Raw genomic sequence first — 19,195 nt, forward strand, 5'->3', positions numbered from 1 at the left:
CTGGACAAGGTTAAAATGTGGATTAAGTTAAGATTTGCTAATTTCCTTGCCACCTGTTAAAGGACTTGTTTTTAATCCTGGTTTCCTCAATAACAGTTGTGTGATTTTGATCAGTTAATTTCATTTGGTTGGTTATATTAATTCATTAACAAGAAATGTATTAGGTTCCTATAGTCCACCAGACATATATACAGTGGTGTCACACAATCTCTTACGCACTGTAATCTAGTGGGGTTTAGTGATTGGCAAATAGGCACTTTACCCAATGACAAAACACCCAGGAGGGTGGAAGTATTGGTATTTGGGAGCATTCAGAAGGAGCACCTACTGTCTTGGGACTAAATTTCTAAGGTTCTTGAACAGCTACAAGTGTTAGAATTGATAGCATATATTTTAAAGTGAATACAAACTGTAAATACTGATTTGCTCGTCATTCCTGGTGTTTGGAAACCTGTAATTATTAAAGAGTTATAGTGTAATTAAAGAAAAAACTATGAGACTTTGGACGGCCTACATATTCTCTGCAATAGTTTTCTCATCCACAAAAAGGAAATTGGAGTAGACAAGTTTTGAGACATCTTCAGTTCTAAGTTCTTTGATTTTTCAGTCACAATGTGTGTTTTAAGCAGCTTGGAATGCTTTACTGTGTATCAAATAGTGCTGATCCTATGGGATCACACAGAATGATAGTTTTATTTGCATGTAATGTACAGTTTGTCTGTTAAAAGGATTTAATTCAGTGACCTAGATCAGTGCTGCTCAGATTTTAACAGCATTCCTGGGGGGTTGTTAAAAGGCAGATTTTAATCAGTATGTCTGGGATGGGACCTGAGTTTCTATATTTCTAAATCCCAGTGGTGTCCTGACTAGCATGGAATGTGCTGCTCGTTCTCATTGCCAAATTCACCCAATGGTGTTGGCATAACCATTGAATGAAAAGGTCTGGTAAGCAAACTACTGGACAATGTCACAGAAATGCCAGCTTACAGTGGAAGAGGGAAAAATGAGTGGAGCCTCCTTACTTCTCATTACTGCTAGAACTGTTGAGGTTTTATTTTTAAAACTCAGTATGTTTCTCAAATATTTTTAAATGACCAGGACAAATTAATACATGATAAATACAAGTAGACACATAATAGATATTTGTCAATTTAATAACTTACTATGTAGTTGAGTATGATTTTAAGCTTCTTTAATGTTGTTTATTGAATCATCATTATTCCTTTTTTTTCTAGTTCTTAACTTCAGCCATATATGTTGTGAGATTAGGTAAAAGGCCTCTTAATACATTCCAAGCACAACAGACATTTATCTTTCCGAGCTTATACTATTATTTTGTTTAAAGCCTCCTTGTTAACATTTTAAGTGAATATGACTATTCTCTAGTTTTGAGACAATTTTTTGAGGAAAATTTCCCATGTAAAAATGATGGCTTTAAATATTTGATTACCAGTTTGTTTGATAATGTGTTCTCTGGCAAGAGTCAGCTATGTTAAAGGTGAGTCTTGCTAAGATCAAAGCTGTGACAGCATGAGCCATCTTTGCATCAGAAAATGTTTTCATCACTGAAAATTTTGTCCGTTGTTATCAAGTATACTATTAAAAAAAGAATCTCTAAGCAAAGAGTAAAGGGGCAAATAAAAAACTTCATGATATCTTCCAGAACTTTTTCATCAGCTCAGTTTCTAAATAGTTCTGTTCTAGCATGGATTGAAGTTTTAATGAGTTATGTATAACTTGAAACAAATTTGGAAAGAGTCTGGGAGACAACCATTATTTGCCTCTTTTTTATTTTTTTGAAGAGTGGACATTGGTCATTTTCCCCTCTGGGGACAGATATGTGTGACGCAAGGTAAAGGAGTTGTGGACCATAATTCTCACCGTGAGGGTGAAATCAGCCTGAGGACGAGCTATCCCAAGACACAGATGTAAGCAATGGATGAACAGGATAGTGGTTGTTTTCAAGTCTCCTGTTTCCTCTGAATCCCAGGTTTACTCCTGCTTTTTCCATTGTATGTGGGCTATTAATATTTTTATGATGGCTTGCATATTTTTTGTTATAAGACAAGTAAAAAATTGTTAATTGATTAATTTTTTCATCCATTCAATGTAGTTATTGGCACACACCTCACTGGCCCACCAGAAATACAGACTTTAACAATTTTTTTTAAAAAATTGATTTTAGAGAGGAAGGAGGGGAGAGAGAGAGAAACAACAATTTGTTGTTCAATTTATTTATGCATTCATTGGTTTATTCTTGTATGTGCCCCGAATGGGGATTTAGTCTGCAACCTTGGTTATTGGGACAATGCTCTAACCAACTGAGCTACCTGGCCAGGGCCTAGACATTTGACATAAGTCAAAATGTAACCACGTGGGAGTTGGACAGTTCCCCTTTGGACATGTTGTACCAACATTGGACGTGGAGGAAACTAGTTTACCTTTGAAATAACTTGGTATGAAATGCTGCCAAATAGGACTTTTTTGTAGAGAGTGGTGACCAACAACCTGCCTGGACCCTCTCTCCTAAGTGTGAAGGATGTGTGCTCCCAGGGCCTCCCTGGAGTTGAAGCTATGTTGGACAGCGCTGCAGTGTTGCTCTGCTGCTGCAGGAAGCCCACTTCGTTCCAGTCCTGGGAATGCTGGGCCCAAGCCCGGGATAGCTGGGAGATCAGGTTCTGTTATACCTACATTTCCATGAGCTTTTAATTTTTATTCTTTTCTAAGTCGAGATTTAAACTACATACCATTTTAAAGTGTGCAATTCGGTAGTTTAGAGAATACCCACAAGATTTTGCAACCATCACAACTATCTAATTCCAGAACATTCGAGAATGATGGACACTTGGACTGTTTCCATCTTTTGGCTATTATAAATAATACTATTATAAAATTCTTGTATATGTTTTTTGTGGACACATTTTTTTTAAAGTTGGATTTATTGGGGGGTGACATTGGTTGGTAAAATCATATAGGTTTCAAGTATATAATTCTATACTACATCAATTACATATTGTACTGTGTGTTCACCACCCCAAGTCAAGTCTCCTTCCATCACCATTTATCTCTTCCATACTCTCTTTTACCTCCCTCTACCTCTTCCCCTCTGGTAATCACCTTGCTGTTTGTGACTATGATGTTTTTTTTTTTTCTTTTTCTTAATTTCTTCACCTTTTACACTTGGTGCCACAACCCTGTTCCCCTTGGAGAGCTGACAGTCTTTTCTCTATTAGTCCCTTTTATTTCTATTTTGTTTGTTATTTTGTTCATTAGATTCCACATATGAGTGAAATCACATGGTATTTGTCTTTCTCTGACTTATTTCACTTAGAATAATGCTCTCCAGGTCCATCCATGCTGTTGCAAAGGGTTAGATTTCTTTTTTTTTCTTTCTTTCTTTCTTTTCTCTTATTTTTTACAGCGAGTAGTTATTCCATTGTATAAATACAACCACTTTTTTATCCACTCATCATTGCATGGGCACTTGGGCTCCTTCCAAATCTTGATTATTGTAAATAATGCTACAATGAACATAGGAGTGCATATACTGTTTCGAATTAGTGTTTTGGCTTTCCTTGGATCTATTCCCAGAAGTGGAATCACTGGGTCATAAGGCAGTTCCATTTTTAATATTTTGATAAACTCCATACTGTTTTCCACAGTGGCTGCACCAATCTGCATTCCCACCAACCCTACTAGGGTTCCCTATTCTCCACATACCAACACTTGTTTGTTGATTTATTGATGGCAGCCATTCTGACAGGTGTGAAGCAATATCTCACTGTGGTTTTAATTTGCATTTCTCTGATGATTAGTGATGTTGAGCATCTTTTCATATGTCTTTTGGCCACCTGTGGACATAAGTGTTTTCATTTCTCTTGGGTGAATACATAGGAGTGGAATTGCTGAGTCATATGGTAACTATGTTTAAATTATTTGAAGAATGTTATGATGGTTCCAATTGCTCCATGTTCTCATCAACACATACTGTCTCTTTGATTCTAGCCATCCTCCTGTGAAGTGGTACTTCGTTGTGGATTTTCCTAGTCACTGCTGATGCTGAACATCTTTATACATGATCACTGGCTATCTGTGGGTTTTTTTTTTACTTTGTGTTTTTTTTTAGAGAATTGTCAATTCATAGTCTTTGCCCACTTTAAAAATTGGGTTGTTACTTTATTGTTTAGTTGTAAGAGTACGATATCTTTACTGGTTTGCAAGTATTTTCTTGAAATTCTTTGGATAGTTTTTTCACTTTCTTGGTAGTACTCTTTGATGCACAAAAGCTTTAAATTTTGATGCTGTTTAACTTTTCATTTTGATTATTTGTACTTTTTTATATCTAAGAAATCATTGCTTAGTCTATGGTCTTTGTGGTGGTTAGTTTTATGAGTCAGCGTGGCTAGGCTGTAGTAACTAATTATTAATCAAACACTAATCTCGGTGTTTCTTGGCAGATATTTTGTAGGTGTGACTAACATCTGCAATCAGTTGACTTTAAAGATTACCCTCAGTAATGTGATCTTCCAATCAGCTGAAGGCCTTAAAAGCAAAAACTAAGGCTTCCTGGATAAGAAGAAATTCTGCTTCAAGACTGCAGCATTGCCCTGGCTGGGTGGCTCAGCTGGGTGGATCATCGTCCTGTGCACCAAAAGGGTGCAGGATTGATTCCCAGTCAGGGAAGATACCTAAGTTGTTGATTCAATCCCGTCTGGTCCCCAGCTCGGGTGTGTAAGAGAGGCAACTGATCTACATTTCTCTTTCTCTCTAAAATAAATGAAACCATATCCTCAGATAATGATAAAAAAAAAAAAAGACTGCAGCATCAGTCCTGCCTGAATTTCCAGTGTGCCTGCCTGCCCTACACATTTCAGACTAGTCAGTACCCACAATCACTTGAGCCAATTTCTTAAAAGTAAATCTGTGTCTGCCTGTGTGTATTTATGTATTTTTGTATATATCCATTATCTGTCATCAGCTATTGGTTCTGATTCAATACAATAACAGATTTGCATCTATGTTCTCTAAGAGTTCATACTTTCAGCTTTCACATTTAGGTCTTTGATCTATTTTGAGTTAATTTTTGTATATGGAGTGAGGGAGGGGTCTAAATTTATTTTGCATGTCGATATCCAGTTATCTCAGGGCCATTTGTTGGTATCCTTGTGGAATATATATATGAGGCCAGGGAACAGTCTCCCACTCATACATTCAGAGTCAGGTACCCTGACACAGGAATGGACGGCATGCCCCCAGGTGTCTGAGCCAGGTGGGGAGGTGGCCCACTCCCTCCACTTGGAGGGTAGGCTGGGGAGGGATCTGATCACATCCAGCCCAGCCAGCTTGTCTGAGTGGGAGAGACAGACTTCGGGCAGACCTGTGGGTGTCCTGCAGGCATTCAGCTCACATACTTGGTTTGCAAATGAGTGTGTGCTGTCATTGTGTCCCTAGGAAGATGCCCCAAGCCCTAGCCCACAGCATGCCCTTTATGCTTCCTGTGTCCCCCCATCCTGTTCATCTTTAAATAAAAGTAGTAAGGTTTTAAAGCTTCATGAGATGGGGAGAGGCTGGGCAGGGCCAGGGGGCCACAGTGCAAGTCCCATATCACAACAGGGGGTCATTGGAAACCAAGTGATGCCACTCTTCCCTTGTGGACCCAAGGCTCATACTTCCTGCCAAATCCAACTCTTCTAACCCATCAGGGACTGAACAGCGGGGTGGGGAGGGGCTCTCCCTAAACGACGTTCAGGCATTTATCAGTACTAAGCTGGATTACACATCCAAATTCTGATACAAAATTTTCTGGAATGTGTCTAGAACAAATCTTTGAAAGCTAGTCTCCAAATCAGGAAATTGCCAAAGGACCTGGCTCTTCCCCAGGGCCATGCCAGATTGACCAAGTTTCAGCCCACATCCTCATCATCAGCTTTGGAAAACGTGGTCACCAAAACCATGCGTGGGAACTTTGGGTGGCAAAAGATGTGGGTGACCTGGCTGGTGTGGCTCAGTGGACTGAGTGCCAGCCTGCCAACCAAAGTGTTGCAGGTTCAACTCCCAGTCAGGGCACGTCCCTGGGTTATGGGCCAGTCCCCAGCTGGGGGTGCACCAGGGGCAACTACACATTGATGTTTCTCTCCCTGTGTTTCTGCTTCCCTTCCTCTCTCTTTAAAAATAAATGAAATATTTTACCCTGGCTGGTTATAGCTCAGTGGATTGAGCCCAAGCCTGCAAACCAAAGGGCCCCTAGTTCAATTACCAGTCAGGACACATGCCTGGGTTGTGGGCCAGATTCCCATTAGGGGGCGTGTGAGAGGCAACCACACATTGATGTTTCTCTCCCTCTCTTTCTCCCTCCCTTCCTCTAAAAATCTTAAAAAAAAAAAAAAAAGGGTGACTGACAAAGCACTTCTAACTGGCTGTGATGTGTGACCTATACTTCTGACCTTTTCGATCTTCCATCACTTGGGTCTTTGACTAGATGACTTTTTAAAAATGGGTTTAAACAAAGTCGGTGCTACCTGGCCAAAGTCAGGTAGCCTCGTAAACACAGCCAAAAACAGAAGTTGCGATGAGGGGACGCTATTGCTTTGGTTGTGTTTCCTGTTAAGCAGCTATCCTGCTCGCTGACAAGGAGACAAGTCCATGTGAGCCCTGGGACCCTGTACAGTCTGCTTATCACCTGCTCTACCAAAGGAGGAGGCGGGGCCTCCTGAAGACACTGTCAGGGGGAGCAGAAGACTGATCTGCCCTACTTCACAGGGTACCACAGACGTTTCTGTAGGTCCCAACAAGCGGGGTGAGGGCCGCCGATGGCCCGGCTGCCTATCCTCACTTCTGAATCATCCATCACTGGTTTGTGCTGTGACCCGGGTCATGGAGAGGGCTGGGGACCTCAGAGATTCTGATGTTTGTACCTGGAGGCTACACCGTGGTGATTCCAGCCTCTGCCCGGGTGTGTCTCAGAATAAAGGGTGGGGGTTCCTGTACATCAAGCAACATAGATGGGGTTATGGCAGGATGCAGGTGGGGCACCTGAAGACCAGGTTATTACTACCCACTCCCACATACCACCCAATGGCAGATGACTCTGGGGCCCTTTGTGGCAGGAGCTGGATCCACTCTCTTTCTAGATGGCTATAAGGGTTCAGTAGCCATACAGGGGACAGACAGCCTAATATGCCTGAGACAAAACGAGGTGTTCTCGTTTGGGATAAGCACCCTGATGGCTGGGCCCAGGGTCACTTTGAGACCCTTGTGGAGGGCAGCTGTTCCTCCACTAACATAAACTTCTTTTTCAGATCTCTGGCCCCAACCACAAAAATAAATGTTTCACTTTTATTTCTAGGAGTCCTCTGGGTTCCGCAGTCACACTGAAGCCAGCAAACACAGCCATAAACCATAAAGAGGAAAGACTCTGAAAGAGACCCGGGCCGGGGAAAACATTCTACATCTTAGATGACAAATGCAGGCTGTTCCCAGAGGGTCCTCCTGTGGACTGAGCCAGGGCGACTCCCAGGCCCACCCACCTCTTCACTTGTACTCCCGTTTCCTGATGCGGACATGCCAGGGAGTGCCCTTGAATCTGGCCTGAGATTCATGGCTTTTCACCCCCGCCCTTTGAGGGATACGAATTTTCTTCCTGGCTGAGTCAGGGCAGTCCACTGGCCAGAGCCCCAGGCCTGGGTGCCTGGAGGGATTCTCTCTTGATGCCACAGCTACCGGGCCAGGGCCATGCCCTGCCATTAGACTCTTATTTGCCAAAACAGTCAACTCCTGCATACTTCTGTTTTAAGGCAAAGTTACCCTTCCATCCATCAGACGGAACAGCCCTGGGTCATTTAGAGGAAAAATTAAGTCCTCTCCGGAAACAGCACAGCCCGCTTTCCCTCTCCCACCCTGCCTCTAAAATAAACCTGCTCTTTTATTCCAAGGTGACTGGGTTTAGACTCCTTTCCCCTTCCTGAGTGCAGATGGATGGGTGAGAAGCCCTCCTTCCCAAAGCCAAGGCAGAACACAAAGAGACGCCTGGCTCCTCCAGGGGACTGCACCAGGGGCTGCGCCCCCACTTCGGGGACCCATGGACTGTAAGCACACCAAAGGACGTTGGAATAAAATTCCTGAACCTGGAATGTGATTTCCTGAAACATGAAATGTATTCAGAGTGTGGCTTTCTCAGACTCACAAAGAAACAGCTTTGGGAGGGACGTCCAGGGTCCTGCCAGGATTCACTTCAGAACTGGACATGAAGACATTTTACCCCGGGCACTGTGACACTCTTCTGTCCAGGTCCCCATGCAGAGTCCACTCTCTCTCTTGGATCCATTGCCAGAGGAACTGCCACACGGCCCAAACAAAGCCCAATGGCTGGGGCGGCCCCCACTGCACCCCCACTCCTCCACCTACAGCAAGTATGCTGCTGCCCAGCTTGGTATCTATCATGCTACTCAGAGGCTACCACCATGCCACCGGCCAATCCCAGCTGACACACAGTAGTTAGATATGGGTGCCCAGGCTGCCGCAGATGGCAGGCTGCCACCCTTGTCATTGCTGTGGACAGAGGGTGCCTGTCCTCTCTGGAGCTGGCCAGAAACAGTAGCCAGGGTCTGTGAACACCAGCCAGGCCTGGGTTGCTTGGATTCTCTGTGCTGTACTTCACACCAAGACAGAGGGTTGGGTGGAGGCTGGGTGGCCACAGCCAAGGCACTCTGGGCCCAGGAAGCTCACCTTTGGCCCTCTGAGGTCCCAAGGGTCATTCCTCCTCATCAAAATGGGCAGAGGTCTCTGTAAGCTACCCCAAGTCCATCCCACACCTACATCCCCAACCCAACACAGGTATGCACACACACACACACTTTTCTGGGGGCTTGTATTTACATGCCCTGAGTCTGCACAGCCGTGCTGCAGACTGGCTATCTGCAGAGGAGACCAGTGCAGAGCCCAGTCTCTCTGATGCACCCAGGTTCGCACCCCAAGCCAGCTCAGGCCGGAGGTCTGAGAAAAATGGCCCGGCTCTCTGCTGTTCCTCTTCAGCAGGAGCAGGCTGGCAGGATGTGGGCTGGGGCCTCCCAGGCCAGGGTGGGAGAAGTAAGAGGGGAGAAGCAGGAGGGTGTGGGAGTGTGGGGAACCGTTCCAAGCGTGGGAAATGTGGCTCAGCCCCCACTCAGAAAAGCCAGTAGGGAGCGAGGTTGGCGGGCAGGACCCACGTCCATGGATAAGTTCTCCAGTGGGAAATCAGGCCTGCATTGTACTTAGACTGCTATGAGACTTGCTCTTGCTAAAAAAACTCCCTCACCCTGAGGCAAGCAAATGTTTACTGACTATCTTTATCTTTCTAAAATCTGGGCTAGACCTTCCAGGTTTGGAACCTAGCCGTTTGGACCACTTCTCTCTTTACATTGCAAATGTCCTCCTTTGATGTATTCAGCAACACCCTCTCCTGTGTCTGCAAAGATAACCACCCAAAACAAACCTTTGTATAGTAAAAGAGGACCTTCTTTGATGTTAAGGGCCTGAAAAACCTATAAAGGCTGGTCGCAGCTAGGCTCTTGGCGCTCCCCCCTTGAGGGAGTGGCTGAGGCACTCAGAGGCATTCTCCTCTTGAGAGAGGGGCCGCGCAGTCCCCTTTTCCCCACGGGACCTCTGTAGTCCGTGTGTATGTGTATTGGAATACTGAAACCTCAACAGCAGATCTTGCGGGTCGAGATCTGCATCATGGGAGAAGAAGGAGGGGGCAGGAGGAGTCCAGGGGACGCAGAACTCCAGACAAGGTGGAGGTTTGCTCATTCTGAGCTGGGGACACTGGTGAAAGTGGTCCTGCAAGTCTGGCTGCAGTACCCTGGGGATGAAGCAATGCACAGTCCCCCTCAGCTTGTCCTATGGCACCCGCTTCAGGACTCTTGGAAAGTCCCCGGTCAGAACTTCCTCTGTCCAGTTGTAGATCTGTCTCTGTGAGGTACCGAGCCACACAAACAGAGCCTCCGGCAAGTTAGCCAGAGGACTTTACCCACTGGTTCAAACAAAGGTGTCCTGATAGCAGGAACAGGGCCCACGGGGAGAGCAGGGATCAGTATGCACGAATGACCCTTTGGGACATCTCTGTAGAACATCGGGATTCCCAGGTCCCCAACGCTTTCTGCAGGGGCTTGAGGAGCGGGCGTCCCTGTTCAGGGCACATCCCTGGGGCAGGCTGAGGGCCGGGAGTGGCCCCGGCGGTGTTGTGTTGGACGTCGAAGGTGCAGTGGTCTCCCAACCTGGGCCTGCACCTCTGTTTTCAGGGCCCCAGAGAGAGGCAAGGAACAGGAAAATGGTCCCCCTAGGGGATGTGCTCCTTCGCTAACTCAGCTTAGGGCATCCCTGTGACCCGCTTAAGTCCTGAGCCCAGCTGGCCTCTGGGGTAGAGGCTGGAGGCTGGGTGGTGGCAACCAGAGGGACACTCAGGCTCCCGCTTGGGCACCTGTCCTGGAAGCACCGTGTCAATGACCACATCCGCTCCCAAGTAGCCGATGGACAGACCCACAGGACGGACGCTGAGCTCCAGGGGCACGGCTTCCCCTGCTGTGTCCCCAGAATGTTCCCGAGAGAGCCCCAGAAGACTCCAGAGTGCAAATCTATGTAGTGAGGTGGCAGAAAGGAATGTCCTCACCGAGCTTGTGGACCGTGTTCATCCCCGGGAACGGGTTTCACACCGCCGACTCTCACCTTCGAGGACATGGCCGTTGGGCAACTTGTGCATAGTGGTTTTTTGTTTTGTTTCTTAATTGTTGTTTTTTCACAAATTGAGTTTGACATCTGAGGTGAAGAAAATGGGGGAGGGGGTGTGGTTGCCTTCATCGAACTGTGTCTTTTTTCTGATTACAAAAGGACAAAACGGGTGTCACAGCGGAAGTGATAGCATCTGTTCATGGCAGTGGGGGAGGGGCCCACTGGCAGACAGTGGGGCCCAGGGATGGGGGCTAGGATGACTTTCTACTTATCTACATCTTCTTTAGTTTCTTTCAACATTACTTTGTGGTTTGCACTGTATATGTCTTGCACTTTTTAAAATTTATACCAATGTGTGTTACTCTTTTTGATTCTGTTTTAAATGGAATTGCTTTCTTAGTTTTATTTTCAGATGATTCATTGACGGAACTGGTGTTTGTGTATTGATCTTGTATCTGCAATTTCTTTTCCCCCTGTAGTCTCCCTGAAGAGGGAAAAGTTTCTCCCATCCTAGAATCACATACTTCAGTCTGTCCTAAAGTCTGCCAGAGGACAGATCTCAGCAGGGCAAGCTGCTGGGAGATGAGAGACGGGGAGGTCCCACTCAGGCTTGCAAAAGGTGAAGGGTGTGACCCCCCACTCCAGAGCCACACAGTCTGTGCCAGATTCTTCCCAGTCCTTGGCAGGGCAAAGTCACCAAAAGTTGAGAGGGTGGGACCGCCAGGAGTTCAGAGGTTGGGGCTAGGGATCTCCTCTGAGTGTGAGGTGCCCGTTTCAAGGGAAAGTTGGGGAAATGGCCCCCACCCCAAAACCACACAATTAAATCACTGACATCCCCCTGAGTCTGCCCAGACATCTACACCCATGTTCAGGCAGGTGGCTCCTCAGCAGGGCTTGATCTCCACAGGGTTGGGGTGACAGGTAGTCCAGACAGAGAGTTTATTGCTTTCCCCCAGACTAATGCCTGTAAGGAGGGGTGAGCTACACCTAAGAAAGATGGTATCTGTGGTACAGAAGAATGACTCAGCACAGGGATCCTTGCAGCTCTCCCTCAGCTCTCTCCCCAGATCTACCAACCCCAGACTCTCCTCCTATGACCGTAGTCCGCACCACCTTCCCTCCACCGGAGCCTAGAGTGAGGGGCTGCAAATTAGATTTTGTGCATTCTTCCTTTAACGGGATGTCTGTGTCCCTATCAAACCCCTGTCTCTCCCTGGTGGACAGAATCCCCACTGCTTTTCATAGCCAGGTGCTATGTGGGTGCCTCCTTCTTGATTTGGTGCTCTGGGCTGGGGAACCTAGTGTGGGGCTGAAGCCCCACAATCCTCAGGGGGCACCCCTTGCAGCTGAGACCACACTCCACAGTCTCAGCTGCTGACCATGGGAGTAGGTCCCGCCCTTTTTGTGTGTGAATACTTTCTACCGGTCTGTATATGGGTTCATCTGTAAATCCTGTAAGACTTCTTTCCAACTGGTCTTCAGTTGGTCATTCAGATGGATTGCTCTAAAATTTAGTTGTAATTTCAGTTCTGTTTTGTGAGGAGGTGAATGTAGCTTCCACCTATTTTGTTGCCATCTTGTAATCCCTTGACCTTCTCTTGTTTCCTAAGGGAAGCCTATAATGCTATAACCTTCCCTGTTCATATTATTTTTCACCAAATTTTTGTATGTTGTATTTTTTTATTTGTGTCTATGTATCTTTTGATCTTTTAGAAATTTCTTCTTTGATTCAACAGTTGTTTAGTAACATATTGTTTTATCTCCACACATTTGTGTTTTTTCCTAGCTTTCTTATAGTTGATTTCCATTTTTATACAATTGTGGTAGGAAGAAAAATATGCTTGGTATGATTTCACTCTTAAATTTACTGAGTGTAGTTTTGTGTCCTAAATTATGGTCTATTTCTGAGAATGCTCCATGTGAGCTCTTCAAAAATGTGCATTCAGTCATTTTGGGATGGAAATTTCTATAAATGTCAATGAAGTCCATTTGGTGTAATTTATCAGTTAAGGCTGATATTGCTTTATTGACTTTGTGTAGATAATCTGTCCATGTCATAAGGAGATATTCAAGTGTCTGACTATAGCTGTATTTTTGTCTTTTTCTTTCTTTAAGTAATTGTTTTATATATTTTTGTGCTTCCAGGATTGGTACATATATATTAGGTGTTATGTGTCCTTGATGAACTGTTCACTTTGTCATTATAAAATGTTCATCTTTGTATCTTGGTACCTTTTTTTGTCTTGAATCATTTTATCCAATGTAAGTATGGGCCTCCACCCACTTCTCTTTTGATGCCATTTGCTCGGAGTAGCCTCTTCCATCCCTTCACTTGGAGCCTCTGTTTGTTTTGGAGCTGGCTCTCCTGAAGGTAACATATAGTTGAATCTTACATTGTTTTACATAGTTGAATCTTGTTTTTAACTTGTCCTGCTACTCTGTGACTTTTGATTGGTGAGTTTGGTCCATTTTTATGTAGGCTGATAATTGGTGTATGAGGACTCTACTGTCATTCTATCTTTGGTGTTCTGGTAACTTTGTATATCCATTGTTTTTTTTCCCTTGTGTTTCTTTCTGCTATTTTAGTTTGGTGGTTGTCTATTATTTTATTTTTGTTTCCTCTTTTTTTGTGTGTTGTGCCTGCTTTCTGATTTTTTGTTTTGTGGTTACCTTTAGGTTAATGTAAAATGTCTCATACCTACAATAGTCCATTTTCTTTTGATTGTCTTATTTTCATTCACCAGTAGTTCAGTCCTTTTTCTCCTCTCCTTTTATGTTTTTGTTTTCCTGAATTACCCCTTTTATGATGTGCATTCTTATCATATGAAGTTATAGTTATTTTTAACGCTTTATCCCTTAAAGAAATAATCTTTATATTATAATTAAATGTTTAATACCCTATTCTGAAATAGAGTTCATTTTAGCTTCTGTCATCTTATTTGAAGTTTGTATATTTTTGCCATTTTGTCTCAGAAGAGCTTTTTTCAACATTTCTTATTGTGTAGTTCTCGTGGTAGTAAATTTTGTCAGCGTGTGTCTCAGGAAGACTTTATTTCTCCTTCATATGTAAAAAATAACTTTGCTGGATGTACTATTCTTCGCTGCTGGTTTTTCTCAATATTTTATATATTTTATCCCATTCACTCCCAGCTTTTAAGGTTTCTACTGAGCAAATCTGGTCATAATCTAATGGGATTTCTCTTGTAGGTTCCAGTCTCCCCCCATCTATTGCTTTAAGAATTCTTTCTTTGTCATTCACTTTTGACAGTTTTAATGTAATGTGTCTTGGAAAATATCTTTTTCCATAGAGATAATTAGCTCTGTTAGCTTCTTGTATTTGAATGTGCAATTCTTTCTATAGGTTTGGGAAGTGCTCATCAATTATTTATTTGAGTAGGCTTTCTAGTCTCCTCTCCTTCTGGTATACTCATTATCTTTATGTTGCTCTTTTTAATGGAGTTAGATAGTTCCCTGAAGCTATTTTATTTTTTAGACTTTTGGTTCTTTCTCTTTGTCCACCTAGTGATTTTAGGTTACTATCTTCAAGCTTGCTAATTCTTTCATTTTGTATGCTCTACTTTTAATGGCCCCTAATGCATTCTTCCTTTCATTTATTGAGTTCTTCAGCTCCATAATTTCCATTGCTTTTTGTCTTTGTTTTTAGTTCTAATATCTTTGGTAAAGTATTCCTTTTCTTTGTTAATTTTATTCCTGAGCTCATGTAAATGACTTTCTGAGTTTTCTTGTATTTCATTGAGGCTTTTCATAACTGCAATTCTGAATTCTTTGTCATTTTAATCACAGTCTTTATGTCTCTGAGGATGGTTTCTGAAGACTTTAATTTCTCATTATGCTATCATGTTACCTTGGTTATTTATGGTATTTGATGCATTGTTTCTCTGCCTAATTCTTTAGGTACACTTTTGCTCTTTCTTTGTTTTCCAGTAGATGGTGATATGACACAAGTTTTTGTCTTCTTTGTAATACTTGACCCTCTGGGAAATTGGGAAGACTGTGTTGCTTTGTGGAAAATGTCTTTCCTGGGGTGGTGAGTGTCCACTCTGTGTCTGGGTCACCTCTGCTTCAGAAGACCACCCCCATGTAGAATGTGGTGGGAAATGGCACTCTGGGCACATAAGCCCCTGTTATTGCCTCTTTGTTGTCAATAAATGCCATCCACGCTGTGCTAGCTGGGGTATCTTGCTGCCTCTTCCTCAACTGCTATGGTGGGTAAGGAGGAGCAGGTTTGTGAATCTGTGGGTTTGCCTCTTTGTCAGTAATGGCTGTCATGAGTCCACAGCTTTGTCTCTTTATCAGTGCTGTTCACCAAGAGTCTCAGGATTTGCCTGTTTGGTATTAATGGTCACCTTGAGATCGTGGCTGCCAGCCCACTGTGCTGTGTCTTTGCTACTGCCACTGTGTTTTGCTACAACAGGAACCTACTTTTTAAGCAGGGATGTTGCTTCTTCCCCTCCTACCCACTGGGCCATAATGTAAGGCCTACAGGATGACTCCTCCACTGCTGCCATGTCAGCTGGAATCATGGTGGGTGTTGAACTGAATTGCATCTGTGGCCTCCATCTTTGTCATCACATCACACCTCCCCTACTCATTCCAATATACTCACTTTCAGATGTACTGATGTATGGATGGATCTTGTTTGCGTGTCGAGCGGAGGATCCTTTGTGGAATTCTAGTTGTTCAACTTGAAATTTTAAGGGGAGATAAAAAAGGGCCTTCTCATTCCACCATGATGCTCCCATTATTTTTTGCAGATATAGGTATATATTTTAATATATTTCGATTATGCTATTACAGTTATCCCAATTTCCCCCTTTGCCCCCTCCATCTGGTACCTTCCATTCCCTCCAGCAATCCCCCCCCCCTTTTAGTTCATGTCCTTGGGTCATGCCTATAGGTTCTTTGGCTACTCCATTTCCTATACTGTTCTTAACATTCCCCTGTCTATTCTGTACCTACCAATTTGCGCTTCTTAATTCCCATACTTTTTCCCCCATTTTCTCCCTTCCCTCTCCTAACTGATAACCATCCAAATGATCTCCATAGTTATGATTCTGTTTCAGTTCTGCTTGTTTGTTTAGTTTATTTTTTAGATTCAATTGTCGATAGTTGTGAATTTATTGACACTTTTATGTTTATAGTTTTAATCTTCTTTTTCTTAAATAAGACCCTGTAACATTTGATATAACAATGTCTTGGTGATGATGAACTTTAGCTTTACCTTCTCTGGAAAGCACTTTATCTGCCTTTCCATTCTAAATGATAGCTTTGCTGGGTAGAGTATTCTTGGTTGTAGGTCCTTGCTTTTCATCACTTTGAATACTTCTTGACAGTCCCTTTTAGCCTGCAAAGTTTCTTTTGAAAAATCAGCTGGCAGTCTTATGGAAACTCCTTTGTAGGTAAGTATTTGCTTTTCTCTTGCTGCTTTTAAGATTCTCTCTTTATCTTTAACCTTTAGCATTTTAATTGGCTTGTTGTGGTCCTCTTTGTGTTTATCTTGTTTGGGACTCTCTGTGCTGCCTGTACTTGTATGTCTATTTCCTTCACCAAATTAAGGAAGTTTTCTTTCATTATCTTTACAAGTAAGTTTTCAATTTCTTGCTCATTCTCTTCTCCTTTCGGAAACACTATGATTTGAATGTTGGTATGTTTGAAGTTGTCCCAGAGGATCCTTGGACTCTTCTTGTTTTTTGGATTCTTTTTTCTTCTTGCTGTTCTGGTTGAATGCTTTTTTTTCTTCCTTATGTTCCAAATCACTGATTTGATTCTTGGCTTTATCCAATCCACTCTTGGTTCTCTGTAAATTTTTCTTTGTTTTACTTAGTATAACCTTTGTTTTTCCCTGGGTCTTTTTTATGGTGTTGAAGTACCCAATGAATTCCTTGGGTATCCTAATAACCAGTGTTTTGAACTCTGCATGTGATAGGTTTCCTATCTCAATTTTGTTTCGTTCTTTTTCTGGAGTTTTGTTCTGTTCTTTCATTTGCAACATATATCTTTGTCTCCTTAATTTGGAAGCCTCCCTGTATTTGTTTCTGTGTATTAGATAAAGATGCTTTGACTCCTTGACTTAGTAACATGGCCTATTGTAGAAAAGTGCACCTGTAAGTTGGATAGGCCAGAGCCTTAGGTAATCTCCAGGGCAGGGCACCCCATATGAACCAGGTTAATGGAGCCTCTGATATGGTGTCCCCATTCTTGGTTCTGTGTGGGGAAGGGCTCAGAAAGAGGACAATGCCACTGCCTGACCTCTGGAGTTTTGTCCAGGAGGAGGCTCTCCCCAGCACCCACTCTAATGTCAGACACCAATTCCTCCCCATATGGCACTGGTGCCCTTTTAGCTGCTGCCCTGGTGCTGAAGTCCAGAGGGAATGAATCTACATAAGCCCTAAGTCAGTTGTGGGCTCTTTAAGAAGAGACTCCTGAGAATCCCGCAGTGTCTACTGTTGCCCCAACCCTCACTGGTTTTTAGAGCCAGAAGTTATGGGGACTTACCTTCCTGGTGCTGGAACCCTGGGCTGGGTGGTCTGCGGTGGGGCTGGGATCCCTCACTCCCAAGGTATACCTCCTGATTTTTATTCACTAACATGGGTGCACCATTACCCATTCTGCATCTCCATGCCTTTCCACGTGTCTCCGTGTCTGTGCCCCTCCTACTCATGTGGATGAATGTGACTTATTTAATTCCTTGGTTGTCAGACTTCCGTGCAGCTTGATTTTCTGATGATTCTGGGTGATATTTGTTTTGTAGTCTCATTGTAATTTTTGCTGTAGTTGAGCAAGGAGGCAAATTGTGTTTACCTACCTGCAGTTATATTTCCTAAGTCCAATTTTCCTGGATCATTTTTTCCTCCTTTATTGCATTAAAAAAGTTTTTTAATGAAGATATAACTTCTACAGTGAACAGTTTATAGTCATGGTTAGGTTTTATATCAATTATTTTCAGCAATAAGATTTATTATGAATTGGATGTAATATTGACAGTTGTGTTCATTCTTAACTAATCATAGAGAGTATATTCTTGAATTGCTCTATTATCCATAGTTGGTGTAAGTGATTTTGTTTCTTGATTTCCTCATTCTGCTTCTGAGAAATATATACTAACTTTTCAGGTACTTTGAGCAAATAACAAATTGTGGAGATCAAATTGTTCTAGCAACTCAAAAAGTGAGATTACCTATCTCCTCACTAGTAGTAATTTGTTTGAGTACCAGGCTCTATTTTATAATTGTATTTGTCTTTTTAAAATTTATTTATTTATTTATTTATTTTAGAGAGGGGAAGGGAAGGAGAAAGAGGGAGACAAACATCAGTGTGTGGTTGCCTCATGTGTGCCGTCTACTGGGGACCTGGTCCACTACCCAGGCATGTGTCCTGACTGGGAATCGAACCTGCGACCCTTTGGTTCACAGGCTGGCACTCAATCCACTGAGACACACCAGCCAGTTGTATTTGTCTTTATTCACCAGGTCTTCCTATGGTCTCACTCCACAGGATTCCAAATTCAGTGAGAATTCAAGTCACTGAAAAACTACCATATTTTTCTGGGAAAATGGAGTAAAGGAATAGTCATTCATGGATATAATAGTCCCCTGCTTTCATTCTTGTCCCTATTAAATGTACATTAATATCAAAATATAGAACTTAAATATTAAGCTCTTAGTGACCTGACCTAATGTCATTTTCCATGATCTAAGTAGTTATTGAAACACTGTGATAAATTTACGTATTAATATCAGAAGCTTGATGCCTTGGGGCTGGGGTGAAGGTTATGGAGAAGACACTGCAGGTGTATGGGCTTGTTCTTTCAGAGCGGTCCACAAGAGAAAAGTATTAGCCATGTTGTCCTTGATTACAAAGGTGGTTAGCACTGTGAAAACCCCAGGGCTCATTGGTCCCTATGGTCATGCTCAGTTAGTCTGCTGAACTATCTACATTTTAGGATAGCTAGGTATGAACCCTTCAAATGGCACTTATTTCAGGAGTGTTGGTGGAAGAAGCTAAGTAAATTTTTATAAACATGGGTGAAATTCTGAAAGCTCCGTGCTGTGACTTCACTAATGTGATACAAAGAACTTTCTCTGGCTGACATAAATGACTTCAATACTGTCAATGAAATCTATAAACAGTATTTCAAGAGTGGTTTTCTAGCTAGAGCTGCTTAGCAGGTTATGGCTTTGACCAGGAGAGGCAGTGTTGAGGCAGAAGTATTAGCTGTCCAAGGACCTTTCACAACAACAGGAGTGTAAGCAAGCCCAGTGTTATTAGTTTGAAATATTTATAATCTTTTAAAATTAACATCTTAATATTTACAGTAATGTTGAAAAGTAAGTTTGACTAAAATATCTGAAGTATTATGGAAATACCATATAATAAGGAGAATTAAACATGAATTGAGGATTAGATGATGAGCCCAGTTACTGGTGTTATCAATTACACTTACACGGACACACATTACTGAATTGGGGGAAAG

At 42.9% G+C, this 19,195-nt stretch overlaps 1 pseudogene; it reads left to right on the top strand.

Annotated features, from left to right (window-relative positions):
* Positions 1-18,561: 18,561 nt before the first annotated feature.
* LOC112320747 (2-iminobutanoate/2-iminopropanoate deaminase pseudogene) lies at positions 18,562-18,971 on the top strand (annotated as a pseudogene).
* The last annotated feature ends 224 nt before the right edge of the window (positions 18,972-19,195 follow it).

Source organism: Desmodus rotundus, chromosome 8 (assembly GCF_022682495.2).
Source record: "Desmodus rotundus isolate HL8 chromosome 8, HLdesRot8A.1, whole genome shotgun sequence".
Taxonomy (NCBI): domain Eukaryota; kingdom Metazoa; phylum Chordata; class Mammalia; order Chiroptera; family Phyllostomidae; genus Desmodus; species Desmodus rotundus.